We start from the raw sequence: 11,346 nt of genomic DNA on the forward strand, positions 1-11,346 counted from the left end.
CCGGTAAAAAAAATAAGACATCCCCCGAAAATAAGCCATAGTGTGATTTCTGGAGGAAAAATAAATATAAGACGGTGCCTTATTTTCGGGGAAACACGGTATATGCGTCTTCTAATTTCTCAGGGAATCTGCCAAGTTAGGAAAATACAAGTGGATACCATGGACCATGAACCTTTTTAATTTTCTGCTTTGGTGCTTTGTCCTCATACTAGCTTTACCTTCTATAAGACTCCTATCAAATATGTAGCCAGTGAATGTGAAAGCTCCCAATCTGAATACTTATTCCAGGTTAGTAGCTCACAAAACCCAAGGTTTAGAATGGCAGACAGGTACCTAACCATTTAGGAAGTTGATCAGAAATTGCAGACACTATTTCTTTCCTGTACATTGAGGGACACAAAAAATCAGAAACAGTTGGGGTATACTACCACCTTTAGGAGGTTGGGACAGAAAATTGTAAGCTAGCCCACATATAACCCCTCCTATACACAGCATGCCTCAGTTTTTTGCTAGTGTCCTATGATGTTGGTTGCCTAGGACATGTATGGCCAGCCTTATGTATTGGGGTGTTATATATAGGGGTGACTTTGATGTTAAGAGGGGGCTTCCATGTATAGGGGGGCCTCTAATGTGATTGCGGACGTCTGATGTGAAGGGGTGAATTATATTTTATCTAGGCTGTTGTGTGTATCGTTCCAGACTTGAGTTTTCCATTGATAAGTAACATATACAAATTTTACAATTTAGACTGGGGTGCCTTTAAATGCTTTTAAAGCATGCTGTGACTGACAAAAGTTTGAGAAATGCTAATCTAGACCATGACGGCAATTGGACAAAATATAGTGTTCCTGAAACCTGTTGCTCGTCAGGTACTTTTGCAGGAGGCCTTAAAATGATTTAGTGGTCTGATGTTTTGACATTGTTACCTATTGCTTTAACCACTTGCCGCCCGCCAATGACAGATTGACGTCGGCAAAGTGGTTTCAATATCCTGAGTGGACGTCATATGACGTCCTCAGGATATTGAGCCGCGGCGATTGTTGTTGCAGGGTGTCAGTCTGACACCCCGCAACACCAATCTAGGTAAAGAGTCTCTCACGGAGACTCTTTACCACGCGATCAGCCGTGTCCAATCACGGCTGATCACGATGTAAACAGGAAAAGCCGGTAATCGGCTTTTCCTCACTCGCGTCTGACAGACGTGAGTAGAGGAGAGCCGATCGGCTGCTCCTCTGACAGGGGGGGTTTGTGCTGATGCCCGAGGATGCCCACTGGACCACCAGGGATGCCCACTGGACCACCCGGGATGCCACTAGACCACCAGGGATGCAAAACCAAAACACAGGTATGCCAGCCTAGACCACCAGGGATGACAATGACACAAATAATGGATGCCAATAAGTGCTCGCAATGGATGCCAATCAGTGCCCACAATGGGCATCACTGATTGGCAGGCATTGTTTGGCACTGATTGTCATCCATTAGTACAACACATACGATAGTGCCACCTATCAGTGCCCATCTATGCCCATCCGTGCCACCTATCAGTGCCCATCCATGCCGCCTATCAGTGTCCATCCATGCCACCTATCCCTGCCCATCCGTGCCGCCTATCCGTGCCCATCCGTGCCGCCTATCAGTGACCATCCGTGCCGCCCATCAGTGCCGCATATTAGTGCCCATCATCAGTGCCCATCAATGCCACCACATCAGTGCCACCTCATCGGTGCCCATCAATGCCGCCTTATCAGTGCCCATTAGTGAAGGAGAAAGCTTACTTTTTTACAATGTTTTATAACTTTTTTGAAGGAGAAAACGTACTTATTTACAATGTTTTATAACTTTTTTTTCTAAATTTTCTGTCATTTTTTTATTTTTTTTGCAGAAAATAAAAATCCCAGAGGTGATCAAATACCACCAAAAGAAAGCTCTATTTGTGGGTACAAAATGATAGAAATTTAGTTTGGGTACAATGTAGCACGCCCACGCAATTGTCATTCAAAATACAACAGCACTGAAAGCTAAAAATTGGTCTGGGCGGGAAGGTGTATAAGTGCCCTGTATGGAAGTGGTTAACAGCATTCTGTTGTGGCATCATCTTTAATGGATCTTAGAGGGCTTTTTGGTATACAGCCCGATTGGTCATAGTTATACTTCCACTTAACAGGACTCATTTTATCTTACTACCATCTGTCTAAAAAGGGTTTCGAAGACTCTACGGAGGTGCATCACTTCCCAGTATATTTACCCTAGGTCTGATGACATTTTCTCTTGAGACTGAAATGTAGATAAGCCTTTTCAACTTGTGTTCATTTATTAATGTATTCCTTGTTAAGTGATAGAATATTCAGTTTGCCTGTAGTGTTCATATCATCTAATAGCACTATGATGATGACAGCCAAACTTGCTGAAAGATTTCTAACCTCCAGCACAATCATTCTGTATTTAAATTATTTTCAGCTATATAATTGATAAGCATATTTTTAACACATACTCTGCAACCATGTAGCACTACCATGCTTAGGCCTCATTTACAACCCCCACCGTCATTGCACAGGTTAGCACAGTAAAGCCTCGTACACACGATCAGGCTTTTGCCCGGCCAAACTCACATCGGAATTCCATCGGAGTAAATGAGAACATGTTCTCTATCTAAACTCCGATGGAATTCCTCGGAAAAAAAGATTTTTATTGAGATCAACAAAAACAAACAATCCAACACAGTGGTTCCAGATAAAACATTGTCAATGGCAATTGGTCATGCAATCACAATCCACTATTTAAACAACAATTATATTTTAACTCAGTTTTTCCTGCCTCCCCCTAACCCATGTAATGCACCTTTCAATAAGAGTAGTATGTCCACTCACAACTGGTATACATCATGGGTACAATCCACGTCTATATTAACCACTTGCTTACTGGGCACATAAACCCCCTTCGTTCCCAGGCGAAATTTCAGCTTCCGGCACTGCGTCGCTTTAACTGACAATTGCGCAGTCGTGCGACGTGGCTCCCGAACAAAATTGGCGTCCTTTTTTCCCCACAAATAGAGCTTTATTTTGGTGGTATTTGATCACCTCTGCGGTTTTTATTTTTTGCGCTATAAACAAAAAAGGAGCGACAATTTAAAAATATATATATATATTTTTTACTTGTTGCTATAATAAATATCCTATTACGTATTTTTGTAAAAAAAAAAAAAAAATCGCAATAAGCGACTGGTTTGCGCAAAAGTTATAGTGCCTACGAAATGGGGGATAGATTTATGTTTTTTTTTTTTTTTACTATTAATGGCGGCGATTTGCGATTTTTTTTTTTGTCAGGGCTGCGATATTGCGACGGACATATCGGACACTTTTGACACAATTTTGGGACCATTCACATTTATACAGCGATCAGTGCTATAAAAATGCACTAATTACTGTATAAATGTGACTGGCAGTGAAGGGGTTAACACTAGGGGGTGAGGAAGAGGTTAAATGTATTCCCTACATAGTGTTCTTACTGTGTGGGGGGAGGGGGGTGACTGGGGGAGGTGACCGATGCTGTGTCCCTATGTAAAGGGACACAGATCGGTCTCCTCTCTCCCTGACAGCACGTGGAGCTCTGTGTTTACACACAGAGCTCCACGTCCTGCTGTGTTACCGGCTGTGTTCCCGACGATCGCGAGTGTCTGGCGGACATCGCGGCCGCCAGGCACTCGCATCGGCTCCCGAGCGATGCGCCGGGCACGTTGTTTCCCCGCTGCGCACCCCCAGCGGCGCGCACAGGGAACAACAACAGCAGGACGTCTATGGACGTCCACCCGGCACTTGAGAGCCGCGCTGTGGACGTCTTTCGACCATAGCGCGGATCTCAAGTGGTTAAAGTAGTAAAACCACCTAAACCACAGGTGTCAAACACAAGGCCCGTGGGCTGAATCCAGCCCTCCAGGCCATTTCATGTGGCCCCTGCACATCTCCTGCAGCTGCAGAAGAGCTCCAGCCCTCCTCTGGTCATCCTCCAGACCCTCACTTTCTGCTTTCAAGCAATGCATCCAACTTCTTCCCAGCAGCATAAGGAAAGGGGGGTGCACTGTGATGTAAGGGAAAGTGGAGGACTCAACTTCTGATGGTGGGGTGGCTCTTGACATCTAACTTAAGGGCAGGGGATGCACTGGACATCTAATCTTACAGATAAAACCAGCCCTTTTGAGGGCAATCATAATGCTGATGCGGCCCATGATGAAATTGAGCCCCTGATCTAAACCATCCAAAACCAAAAGCCTGGAGTGTATAGCCATGGAGACCAAATGGCATTGAACTTGGTAGGGTGACCATGGTGTTGAAAGATGTATTTTTCCAACCTTAGGGTGTCCCCCATTTGGTTAACCCATTCCCGTAGGGTAGGAGGGTCTGTCGCCTACCAATGTCTGAGGATAAGCTTAAGTGCCTGCAAGAGAGCCCTAGCTATAGCTTGTTTGGGATAATCCTCAATGGGACGGTCATCTAGGATTCCCAATATGCAGGGCTTGGGATCCAACTGGATATTGACCTGAAACACCCTGTTAATGGTTTTAAAAACTCCTGACCAGTAGAGATGTAGCTTAGGCCAATGCCACTAAAGGTGGATGAGATCTCAATGGTCCCTGGAGCACCGAGTATACTCCCATTCTATATAGCCTTGCAAGCGTATGTGCACCCGCAGAACAATATAGAATTGGGACAGCCGCTGTACCACATTAAGAGAGCACAACTCCCAATGCTTGTCCTCGAACGTGCCCACGTCTCCTTCCCAAGTGGCCACCACTTTCGCTGGGAAACCTTTCAAGTGTGTAGACAGGAACATAGAATAACATTGTGATATAAATCCCTTGTATTGGGAGACTTCTCTCATATAATGGAATATGGGGGCCAGGGACTGCACCCACAATACATATAGTCTGTCTTTAAATGTAAGTCCAGGATTGGATTGAGTGGGGACGGTTTACACCCCTATCAGATTTATAATACTATCCGGGGCTCTGTTAGAAAGTGGGCAGAACTCTTCAACAGCAGTACTGACACAAATTGCCCGTCAGATTAGGTAAGAATGCGATGCATACTAGCTCATTATGCTTTTACTTTGCAGGGGAATAAAGAGGAAGTAAAACCCATCAGGGTTTACTTCCTCTTTAACATTGTATAAAATAATAATAAACAAAATACTTCAATACATGATAAATAAACATTAAAACCATTTGCATTTTAATGCACACCTTTTAGCAACTAGTCACATTTTAGCACTTTAAGCTGACCATACACTGATATATTTTTTGTTTCAGCATGCAGACTGAATGGGAAATCCTAAAAGACTACTCCATCCACGCCGTACAGTGCGGATGGACAAATCTGCAGTGCTGGCTATTGTATTCTGACAGCTGATGGCTGTGGGAATACCCGAACAATGACTGCATCTGGTTGGATGCAGTTACTGTTCAGCCAACAGTTTTCTGTTTGCCTCCTTAAATTTTTCAATCAAAGGATATTGGGTGGGAAGGTGTCGACAGGGCTACTCGTGAAGAAAAAAACAATTCATTAGGCCTGCTCCTCCTAATGATTTCGCTCACTGTATGACCAGCTTTAGAAACAGTAGACTCACAAATCTGGTTTGTAATTGGTTATTTGGGGTAACCCCATACCACTGCTGTTTGTACTATTGGCCTGACAATGCCTTGAGGGATAAACCATTTCAGAATAAAAATCTGATCGTTACAGATCAGTGCGGACTGTATGAGATAATTCTTCCCTAAGGCTGCATTCACACCTTAGCGCAGCGTTTTGTACCGCGATTTGCCGCGACAAATTGCGGCGTTTTTTTACCGCGATTTGCCGCGACAAAACGCAGCGTTTTTTACCGCGGTTTTCGCTGGAGGGGTGATTTACACATTGTCGGCTATGCCGAACGCCGAAGCCGCCTGAAAAAAAGGGTCAGGGTCTTGTTTTGAGCTTCAGGCGTACAGCGTTTGGGCGTTCGGCGTGGAGATGTGAACCATCTCCATAGAGAACAATGTTAAAGCACCCCTCCAGCGTATTTCAGGCTGCAATAGCGTCGGGCTTCAGGCGTTAAAACGCCTAGGTGTGAATGGAGCCTTAGACCACACTTTCTTAACCAAAATTCCATGGAACGAGAAGGTTTCTCCAGAGGTTGTCAGGGGTTCCTTGAACAGCAAATGATTGATCTACTACCTGATGGTGAATGCTTCATTCTGGGGGCCAAAGATACCTGGGCAGCGTCAGTGGCATGACATCAGGGATTATTTTAGCTGTCTGTAATGATGGCATTGATCCCCAATGAAATGGTTAACTCTTTCAACTTATCTCAAATGTAAGGGGCATTCCTCCTCTCACCAAACATAGCATCTCTCTCTCTTTTTTTAAAATTATTTTTATTAGAAATTTTCACTGTGAAGGTACAAAACAAGGCAATTGGGGCATACTCCGGTCAATTGGTGCACATAGCCATGTGCATAACAGCGTACAACTCACTGTCTATCTAAAAACTAAACATCACTAACTATAACTAAAGAACCAAAACAAGCACATATTCGGTACCCAGGTTTCACATGTTAGGATGATGATAGGAGATATCTTTTTCTGTAGGACTTCTCGTCCCTCTTATGCCCCGTACACGCGATCAGGCTTTTGCCCGGCCAAACTAACATCAGAATTCCGACGGAATTCCTTCGGAGTGAAAGAGAACATGTTCTCTATCTAAACTCCAATGGAATTCCTCGGAAAAAAGTCCGATGGGGCATACACACGGTCTGAATTTCCAATGGAAAAAAACTGTCTGACTTTTTCCATCGGAAATTCCGGTCGTGTGTACGGGGCTTAAGCATCTCTCTCTCTTTGACCATATTGTAAAGGTGCTCCTCTCCAACAGACTACAAAATAAAATGGCATTTGTCCACTGACCACCAATGTAGAGACTGTCGGCAGGTTTTTTTCTGACCACTATGACAGGAAAAGGGGCAATTATAGCCCCCTTTTCCTCATGGGAGAGCGACGGGGGACAGTATTTGGCTTCTGTTTTTTTTTTTTCTTAGCCCCCCTGTGAAGAAAGTAGATTATTTAGCCTTTGGGTGACCTTTCCTGGGCCTGAATAGAATGCCCTGGAAAAGTCAGTTTAAACTTGCTCATTTGTCCCCCAGGTGACCTTTCTGGGGGATTTTTTGGCGGGCTCTTTGAACTTTGGGTGACCCTTCCTGGGCTTCTGGACAGAAAGCCCGGGAAGGGTCAGTTCAAACCAGTCAGAACCAGTGGGTTTTAGCCAGTTTTTGGGCTATTTAAAGCGGGTTCCATCCAGCCCAGGCTCATTCGCCTCAGAAGACATTGGAGCTGTGGTGTTCTTCCCCTTCCACCCCCCCCCCCTCTTTTCAGAAGATATCTTGTCGCGGTTGTTTCTTATGTGGTAGTGTCACCTTTGCTTTATATAAAAAAAAAAAAAGAGAAAGAAGAAGGTTTTTTAACAGCAAAGGGGGACTAGCTATGCTCATATTTATTTGATTATATATTTATGTTCAAAATATCTTTTGTGAAGTTGGGTACTAGTGTGCTAGCTGGGTAATTGTGTTGGCAGCCTGAGCCAGTGCTAGCTGGCTAGGTTAGCTTTAATGCTTTACGTTTATGCTTACCGTATTTATCGGCGTATACCGCGCACTATTTTGCCCTGAAAATCAGGGCAAAATCGTGGGTGCACGATATATGCCGATACCCGCTTTCCCGCCACGAGTTTGAATACTGCGCCGGCATATACCGAGCGCAGTACACTCGTGAATCTTCGGGCAGTCTCGGCGCCTCTCGCACTGACGTCCTGTACGTACAGGACGTCAGCGCGACAGTTGCCGAGCCTGCCCGAAGATTCACGAGTGTACTGCGCTCGGTATATGCCGGCGCAGTATTCAAACTCGTGGCAGGAAGGACGCGAGGACGCCGCAGAAGGACGCCGGACCCGCCGAAGAGGACACCGGACCCGCCGAAGAGGACACCGGACCCGCCGAAGAGGACACCGGACCCGCCGCAGAAGGACACCGGACCCGCTGAAGAGGACACCCGAAGCCGCAGAAGGACGCCGGACCCGACGAGGCCGCCGATGGACGCCGCGCAAGACACCAAAACCGTAAGTACAAAAAAACAAAAAACTTTTTTTCCACAGGATTGGGGGCCACTTTAGGGGTGCGCGGTATACGCAGGAGCGCGTTATACCGCGATAAATACGGTATTTATTTATATTTTATATATATGTTATATTATAAAATATGTTATATTTTATATATATGTTATATATATTCAACAAAATATAAATACATTTATCACAATATTTTGTAACCAATATTAAATATCCGCGGCCTTTAACATCCAACAGTGGTCTGCTGTCTTTTATTTATTTATTTATTTATGTATTAAAGTGTTAAGGGTAATTCCCGTCTGCTATCCCAGGATTATTTAAATTTGTAAATAATACTTCAAATCATTTTATGATAAAATATGATCTACCTTGGGTGTCAAATACTATAGGTTGTCACATTTGTTATCCTTTCATTTAATTCATCATTATAGATACACAACATATTGGGCTTGCTAAGGTCTAGTGAGCTGTTGATATAATCATTTTTAGCAGGGGTTTCCTGACACCTGAAAATTATTTTAAGGGTTCCTCTGGTATAAAAAGGTTGAGAAAGGCTGTGTTCCAATTAAGATAAACCCAAATAATCGGAAGCGTATGACACCGTACCTAATAGTTAGGTAACTCCTTTGCATAAACAGCACAAGGTCAATACAAATAGGAGAATATACCGTATACTTGTTATGATAAACCCTCTAGCGATATCTAGATCTAATTATCCCAATCAGCTCATATTTGTTGTATGTCATTTTTTGTCAGTGTAACACTGTAATGAAGGCTGTTCCCCCTTTGGGGAGGCCTGGACTTTGCTAAAGCCATGAGAAAATGAGGTCACACATGTATATTTGTTGCATGCAGTTACCAGAATAGATTATGCTCTATAATAATATATGCATTAAACAAGATGATTACCTGTCCAAAATATGTCTTATATGCTAAAAATACTCTCCTTTTCCATACAGTCAGTGTTACACATAATAAAGCAGAAATAATGCAATTCTTCCTGAGGAATGATTAAGATATAACTAGCTGAAAGCAATCATGTTCAGTAGCAGAACATAAAACGTAGCCATTATTTCTAAAAATTACAATGCAAGCCATAATGGCTAAATGCTGCCATTAGCACTCACCATAAGAACATGCTGTTCATGACTCCGGTACAGCTGCAGACTTCAGAGGCTGCTGTGGATGGGAGATCAGTACTTCAATAGTGTGCATAGCTTACATTGCTACAAAAGCATAACAAAAAGCATCTACTGTTATCTGGAGTTCCCCGTCTTCCTTCTTGCTGAATAAAAATGGTTTAAAAGGGTTCCTATTGTCTCGTCTCTGATTGGAGAATTGCAAACAAATCTCAGCAAGGCTGTTTCATTCATATGATAATAGCTGTTTTCATTGCACCATCTGCAGACTGAGCTGGCATTTGCTGCTCTCCCCCTTTCTGCTTCTGAGCATGCTCTGTCTGTCATCGGTGTCCTATCGCTCTCACTGGCTCACCTCAATTTGTTAGTGTCCCAGAGGTCATCATTGAATGCAACATGATTTGCTGCAATGGCTCTGAAAATTCCCATATGGCCTACAAAAAAAGAAGAAGCAGAAAAGGCAGCGTTTGTAGAGCAGAGCATGTTGGAGGAAGTGAGGAAAGCGAATGAATAGAATTTGCTGATAATCTGTATACAGACATATATTGCATTGACGGTTTTAAATCTGTATTCAGCCATGTGCTAAAATTACAATATCATACCAACAATATAGAAGGGAGGGTGCACTTCCTACTTGTCATTTGCTACAAAGGATCTGACAACTGCCTTTTCTTGAAAAAAAACATTGCAAGATGCTTTGAATGGTTGGGATTTTTGACCTTCGCACCAGATAAAGCCAAGCCAAGAGAAGGAACTTGGCCCTGGTTTAGCTTAAAGCGGTCCTCCACCCTAAAGTGGAGTCCCGCTGATCGGAACCCTCCCCCCCTCCGGTGTCACATTTGACACCTTTCAGGGGGGAGGGGGGTGCAGACACCTGTCTAAAGACAGGTATTTGCACCCACTTCCGGCCACACGATACGGGCGAAAGACGGGCATTCCGTCACATCCCGTCTGTCGCCAGTTGTGTGCTGGGAACACTCGGCTCCCAGCACACAGCGTGTGAGCCAATCGGCGGGCGCAGCGCGACTCGCGCATGCGCCGTAGGGAACCGGGCAGTGAAGCCGCAGCGCTTCACTTCCTGGTTCCCTGAGCGTGGATGGCGGGGGGAGCAGCAGAGTGACGAGCGATCGCTCGTGCTCTGCTGCGATCGGCGCTGGACTCCAGGACAGGTAAGTGTCCTAATATTAAAAGTCAGCAGCTGCAGTATTTGTAGCTGCTGACTTTTAATATTTTGTTCCCATGGCACATCCGCTTTAATTTATTCTCCCAGCTATTCTACAACACATTAATTTCTTTATAGGTTCATTCAATTCCATTCTCTTCATAGATGACATAATTATATTATATTATTTCAGTCAACTTAATTTCTCAATTACTTGTCGTCAAATAGCTGCCATGAAGCTATGATTATGACACTTCAGGTTACATCATTTTATCCTACAATCCGCTAGGTTATCTATTTTCTAGTGCTGTCAAGCGATTAAAATTTCTAATCGCGATTAATCGCATTAATGTCATAGTTAACTCACGATTAATCGCGCGATTAAGGAGGTTCACCCTTTAAAACATTTTTTTTTTTTTTGGTTTTCTTATTTATTTATTTATTTTTTATAATATTAAATTGTGTTTTTTTTTTTTTTTTACATTTTGATCACTTTTATTGCTGTCACAAGGAATGTAAACATCCCTTGTGACAGCAATAGGTGGTGACAGGTACTCTTTATGGAGGGATCGGGGGTCTAAAAGACCTCCGAGCCCTCCTTTGCACTTCAAAGTATTCAGATCGCCGAAAACGGCGATTCTGAATACTGTGTACTTTTTTAAATCCGGCGCTATTGGCAGCCGAGAAACCCGGAAGTGACGTCATGACGCCGCTTCCGTGGTTTCAATGCGGAGACTGAATCAAAGCAGTTTACGGCTTAGGCCCCGTACACACGACCAAACATGTATGCTGAAACTGGTCCGCGGGCCAGTTTCAGCATACATGTTCGGTCGTGTGTAGGCGCGAGCGGGCCGAATTCCAGCAAACATTTGCCCGCCGGGCCTTTTCCCAGCA

The 11,346-nt window shown here is 44.0% G+C and overlaps 1 protein-coding gene across 1 annotated transcript in view; it reads right to left on the reverse strand.

Annotated features, from left to right (window-relative positions):
* Positions 1-9,748, reverse strand: part of POMGNT2 (protein O-linked mannose N-acetylglucosaminyltransferase 2 (beta 1,4-)) — a 34,496-nt gene extending 24,748 nt beyond the window's left edge. The window contains exon 1 of the mRNA XM_040353066.1: positions 9,279-9,748. The gene's annotated coding sequence lies outside the window, so the exon portion shown is untranslated. The remainder of the gene's footprint in view (positions 1-9,278) is intronic.
* Between the last annotated feature and the right edge of the window lie 1,598 nt (positions 9,749-11,346).

The sequence above is a fragment of the Rana temporaria genome, chromosome 5 (assembly GCF_905171775.1).
Source record: "Rana temporaria chromosome 5, aRanTem1.1, whole genome shotgun sequence".
In the NCBI taxonomy this organism is placed as follows: domain Eukaryota; kingdom Metazoa; phylum Chordata; class Amphibia; order Anura; family Ranidae; genus Rana; species Rana temporaria.